The sequence below is a fragment of the Balaenoptera physalus genome (genome assembly GCF_965194825.1).
Source record: "Balaenoptera physalus genome assembly, chromosome: 2".
Classification (NCBI taxonomy): Eukaryota; Metazoa; Chordata; class Mammalia; order Artiodactyla; family Balaenopteridae; genus Balaenoptera; species Balaenoptera physalus.
In genome coordinates, this window is record NC_138883.1 from 23239947 (window position 1) to 23246580 (window position 6634).

The following is a 6634-nucleotide window of genomic DNA, read 5'->3' on the forward strand; positions in this document are numbered from 1 at the left end:
GTATATGTATACGTATATCCCCATCTCCCCTCTCTCTTGAGCCTCCCTCCCACCCAAACTATCCCACCCCTCTAGGTTGTTGCAAAGCACTGAACTGATCTCCCTGTGCTATGCAGCTGCTTCCCACTAGCTATCTATTTTACATTTGGTAGTGTATATATGTCAGTGCTACTCTCTCACTTCGTCTCAGCTTCCCCCTCCCCCACCTCATCCTCAAGTCCATTCTCTACGTCTGCGTCTTTATTCCTGCTCTGCCACTAGGCTCATCAGTACCATTTTTTAAAAAATTCCATATATATGCATTAGGGTACAGTATTTGCTTTTCTCTTTCTGACTTACTTCACTCTGTATGACAGACTCTAACTCCATACACCTCATTACAAATACCTCCATTTCATTTCTTTTTATGTCTGAGTAATATTCCATTGTATATATGTGCCACATCTTCTTTATCCACTCATCTGTCGATGGACACTTAGGTTGCTTCCATGTCCTGGCTATTGTAAATAGTGCTGCAATGAACATTGTGGTACATGTCTCTTTTTGAATTATGGTTTTCTCAGGGTATATGCCCAGGAGTGGGATTGCTGGGTCGTGTGGTAGTTCTATTTTTAGTTTTTTAAGGAACCTCCATACTGTTCTCCATAGTGTCTGTATCAATTTACATTCCTACCAACAGTGCAAGAGGGTTGCCTTTTTTCCACACTCTCTGCAGCATTTATAGTTTGTAGGGTTTTTGATGATGGCCATTCTGACTGGTGTGAGGTGATACCTCATTGTAGTTTTGATTTGCATTTCTCTAATGATTAGTGATGTTGAGCATCCTTTCATGTGTTTGTTGGCAATCTGTATATCTTCTTTGGAGAAATGTCTATTTAGGTCTTCTGCCCGTTTTTGGATTGGGTGGTTTTTTTTTTTGATATTGAGCTGCATGTGCTGCTTGTAAATTTTGGAGATTAATCCTTTGTCAGCTGCTTCAGTTGCAAATATTTTCTCCCATTCTGAGGGTTGTCTTTTCGTCTTGTTTATGGTTTCCTTTGCTGTGCAAAAGCTTTTAGTTTCATTAAGTCCCATTTGTTTATTTTTGTTTTTATTTCCATTTCTCTAGGAGGTGTGTCAAAAGGATCTTGCTGTGATTTATGTCATAGAGTGTTCTGCCTATGTTTTCCTCTAAGAGTTTGATAGTGTCTGGCCTTACATTTAGGTCTTTAATCCATTTTGAGTTTATTTTTGTATATGGTTTGTATCATCGTGTTTTCATTGTCATTTGTCTCTAGGTATTTTTTTATTTCCTCTTTGCTTTCTTCAGTGATCTATTGGTTATTTAGTAGTGTATTATTTAGCCTCCATGTGTTTGTATTTTTTACAGTTTTTTTTTTCCTGTAATTGATATCTAGTCTCATAGCGTTGTGGTCAGAAAAGATACTTGATATGATATCAATTTTCCTAAATTTACCAAGGCTTGATTTGTGACCCAAGATGTGATCTATCCTGGAGGATGTTCCATGTGCACTTGAGAAGAAAGTGTATTCTGCCACTTCAGGTGGAATGTTCTATAAATATCAATTAAATTTATCTGGTCTATTGTGTGATTTAAATCTTGTATTTCCTTATTTATTTTCTGTTTGGATGATCTGTCCATTGGTGTAAGTGGGGTGTTAAATTCCCCAACTATTACTGTGTTACTGCCTATTTTCCCTTTCAGGGTTGTTAGCACTTGCCTTATATATTGAGGTGCTCTTATGTTGGGTGCATAAACATTTATAATTGTTATATCTTCTTCTTGGATTGATCCCTTGATCATTATGTAGTGTCCTTCCTTATCTCTTGTAACAGTCTTTATTTTAAAGTCTATTTTATCTGACACGAGTATTGCTCCTCCAGCTTTCTTTTGATTTCCATTTGCATGGAATATCTTTTTCCATCCCTTCACTTTCAGTGTGAATGTGTCCCTATGTCTGAAGTGGGTCTCTTGTAGACAGCATATATATGGATCTTGTTTTTGTATCCATTCAGCCAGTCTGTGTCTTTTGGTTGGGGAATTTAATCCATTTACATTCAAGGTTATTATTGATATGTATGTTCCTATTACCATTTTCTAAATTTTGGGGGGGTTGTTTTTGTGGATTTTTTTCTTTCCTTGTGTTTCCCACCTAGAGAAGTTTCTTTAGCATTTGTTGTAAAGCTCGTTTGGTGGTGCTGAATTCTCTTAGCTTTTGCTTGTGTGAAAAGCTTTTGATTTCTCCATCGAATCTGAATGAGATCCTTGCTGGGTAGAGTAATCTTGGTTGTCGGTTTTTCTCTTTCATCACTTTAAGTATATCCTGACACTCCCTTTTGGCCTGCAGCGTTTCTGCTGAAAAATCAGCTGATAACCTAATGGGGATTCTTTTGTATGTTATTTTTTGCTTTCCGCTTGCTGCTTTTAATATTTTATCTTTGAATTTAATTTTTGTTAAATTAAATATGTGTCTTAGTGTGTTTCTCCTAGGGTTTATCCTGTATTTGACTCTCTGCACTTCCTGGACTTGGGTGACTATTTCCTTTCCCATGTTAGGGAAGTTTTCCACTATAATCTCTTCAAATATTTTCTCAGACCCTTTCTTTTTCTCTTCTTCTTCTGGGACCCCTATAATTTGAACGTTGTTGCATTTAGTGTTGTCCCAGAGGTTTCTGAGATTGTCTTCAATTCTTTTCATTCTTTTTTCTTTATTTTGCTCCTAGGCAGTTATTTCCACCATTCTGTCTTCTAGCTCACTTATTCATTCTTCTGCCTCAGTTATTCTGTTATTGATTCCTTCTAGTGTATTTTTCATTTCAGTTATTTTATTGTTCATCTCTGCTTGTTTGTTCTTTAGTTCTTCTAGATCTCTGTTAAACATTTCTTGTATTTTCTCATTCCGTGCCTCCATTCTATTTCCGAGATTCTGGATCATCTTTACTATCATTACTCTGAATTCTTTTTCAGGTAGATTGCCTATTTCCTCTTCATTTATTTGGTCTTATAGGTTTTTACCTTGCTCCTTCATCTGTGACATATTTTTTTGCCATCTCTTTTTTTTTTTTTTTTTTTTTGATGGGTGGGATTGTGTTCCTGTCTTACTGGTTGTTTGGCCTCAGGCTTCCAACACTGGAGTTTTTAGGCTGTTGGGTAGAGCTGGGTCCTGTTGCTGAGATGAGGACCTCCGGGAGACATCACTCCGATGAATATTCCCTGGGGTCTGAGGTTCTCTGTTAGTCCAGTGGTTCAGAATTGGAGCTCTGACTGCAGGAACCTCAGCCCAACCCTTGGCTCGTGAACCAAGATCCCACAAGCCACACAGGGTGGCAAAAAAAAAAAAAAAAAAGAAAAAAAGGAGAACAATAACAAAGAGTAAAAAATAAAATTAGACTAGGAAGCTAACAGATATGTTAGAAAGAATATAAAAATATAGATGAAACAACAAATGGAGGGTAAAACAGAACCACAATAGTAAAAAAGAGAAGAAAAAAAAAAGGCAGAAAAGTCCTTGGTTCTGGGGTGCAGGGCTTAGGCAGGGGCGGGGTTTAGGTAGTGGGTAGGACCTATGCTTAAGACCCACATGGCTGGAAAAGGCCCTGAGGGGGCGTGTGGGTTGAGGCTTAGGCTCCACAGAACAGATGGGGCCCCGGCATGTCTCTGGTCTCAGAGGGTGGGGGACCTGGCCTGGGAGCCCAGCAGGCTTCCTGGGCTTGAGTGGGCGGGGCAAACGTCCTCTGCTCCTCCTTGCTCCTCTGGTCCTGGAGGGCCCCTCCTGCTTACCTCTCCCTGTTCTCCCTGCTTCCCTCCTATGCCCCCAGGACCAACATGGCCTGGAGGGGGCCTTTGAAGCTGGAAGACCCGGCCTGAGAGCCATGCAGGCTTCTGGGGCTGATTGGGCAGGGGAAATGCTCGCTTGGTGCTCCCCCCTGGTCTGAGCCCCTGAGAGTCCCTCCAGGCATGGGAACCCCTCCCCCCTCCCAGCCACCCCTCAGGGACACCGATCCCATCTGGCCTCCACTTCTGCCCCCCCCTCAGTCCCCCCATGTCCTACCGGTTTGCTTGGGGTTTCCTCCTATCCCCTTGGGTATCAAGGTCCCCCACCAGAGTCTGGCAGGCGCCCTAGTTGTGGGGAGATGTGAACTCTGCATCTTCCCATGCCATCATCTTGACTTCACCCCCTTGTTTTTGAAATTTAATAAAATCTCATTAAATGTTTTTATAAAAACAAAACAAACCCTACTTCTAGTGTTTAATAGCCATTTAAACACCATTGTAAAGAGATGGAATCATATTTCTCACATGTTACATCTCAACATACCTACATATATGTACGAATTGAATGTAATATGATGCTTAATGTTTGTTACAAAACGTTCCTTAGACATCAACACAACTGTTGCAGAAACTGCTCTAATTAGTAGATGCCTTTGGAGCCATTTGTTTCAGTACAACTTGGAAATGACACTTCATTATGTAAAAATGTATTGCATTTATGCTATCTGAGAGGAAGTTTTGACAAGTTAATTAATTTGCCTTTTATCTAAACGCCTCTGCTGCAGCTCCAATCCTCCTTGTACTCCAAAGCAGTGTTCTTCTTTGATGTACCAACAGCACCACCAGCAAGCCTTCATGGTATTCGAATGGAGGTGACTTTCCTTTTGAAGACAAGAGATATGGAGAAGCATTTCTCTGGGTCCTGAATTGTGTTAATCGTGAGAATGGATGTTGAGGGTTATGTGCCAGTGCTGAATGCAGGATCCTAAGTAACAGAGGCAAACAGGAGTCCTTTAGTAAATGTAGTTTGTAAGTTTTGGATATGAAGACCCCTTAATCTGCAGAGCCCAAGGCAGGGGTCCTCTTTTCTGGGTCTAGGAGGCATAACAACACAAATAGATGATGGAGCAACTGACAATCCAATGAGGACCTCTCTGATTCAAGAGTCTACCCCCTCAGCACTCTGCTGCTCACTTAACAGCTTCCTGTGTTAGGCACTCAGCCGTTTCAAACCTGACTGAGAAGGAGAACATTTAGCTTCTGTTGCAAGTGATAAGAAAATAGGGCATCAAAACACCCAGTAACCTTTTCTCAAAGCCTTCCTCAAAAATGAAGGGCTAGCGTGTACAGATAAAGTGTATTTCTACAACAGGTTTCTCAACTTCCTTTTACTCTGAATTCATTAATAAAATTAAAAAGCAAAAGAGATTTCCTACCTAAGACTGTAACTTAGCCAAGAAGCTACTTCAAAAAATGGATTCTCACTTCCTTAAGTAAAAGGTGTTCTGGAGCCAACTTGAGAAAACAGCGTGGAAGTGGTTTCTGCCACCTGGGGGACCCTCGTCATCACTCTCCTCAAACAAAAGACAGTCTTCCCATTGCTGCCAGCGTGCCTGTGTGTGACGCACAGGTCTCAGAAAGAAGACAAGGGCACAAAAAGCCTTTCAGTCGCTAAAGAGGCTGAGAGTGGGTTTCAAGTGGGAATGAAGGAGTTGAATTTAAAGTGTTGGTGACGCTTCTAAGCAGAGTTTTCAGAGCCTTAGAATATTTCTTTTCTGTAGTTGTCAAACTCTCAGAAAAAAAAAATTGAGAGTGAGGATGTCAGTATTAATTTGAGATAAAATTCCTTGTCTTTCCTTAACCTCCCAATATATCTGTACAGCCTTGTGAGTATTTCTAACGTAGACATTTTCCTGGTGATATAAATATCATGAAACAATTGTAATAGGTTCTTTTTTCAGGATGAATGAAGGGTGACTGCTGACTCCATGTTGTCCCCCCAGATTTTTTTTCTTATTCAGAGTATCTCAAGAATGCTTTTTTTTCACTGGATTCCTTACTGTAAGTACATGATCAGAATTCAGCTAAGGAATCAAGAGAACATTCTCAAAACTAACAAAAATATTCACCTGCAGCTCTTTCCATGCCCCTGGAACCTTCTCATGTTATTGGGGTGATATCTTTAAAAATAATATTATTCCATTGCAAGTCTCCCAACCTTTGCTGTGATTCTCCAGTTTCCAAGCAACTTGCATAAATTCTACTGTGGACAGTGTGCCATGCTATTCATGTAACTGTGTATTCTTGTGGAATGCAGAAGTTTTGACTCCATATTCCTCAATGGTGAGTGAGTTCATGGAAGTCTGAGCAGAAAGCAACTTTTCAGGTCATCTGGGCTGTCATGTAGCAGAACAAGAGCTGGAGACTAGAGAGGCTAAGTGCCTTTCTGTACTACATGCTGAGCTAGGATCACTTACGGAACAAAAATGTCACATCTAAGACTATGAAGAAGTGACCTGAAAGCTGGAAACTCCTAGCAGCCTTTTTAGAGCTTCTCTCTTACTTCAGGCTACTCTTTTTCTCCCTATTCCAAGTACCCGAGCCCTCTACATTATCCTCCTAATTTCATGGAATCCACAAGAGACTGTCTTCCCACCTTTTCTAGGCATCCCCTTTGCTTTAAGTCTATTTTCCCACACTGTTTCCTATATGCCTATCAAAATATAACTATGCTCTATTCCATACCTGCCCAAATCTCAGCTACCTCTGAGGTACTACTCAGGCAAACATATTTATGATAAGTACATGAACAGTAATAACTGACTGAAAGTCTCCAAAAATCCTATGAGTTATCTGCAT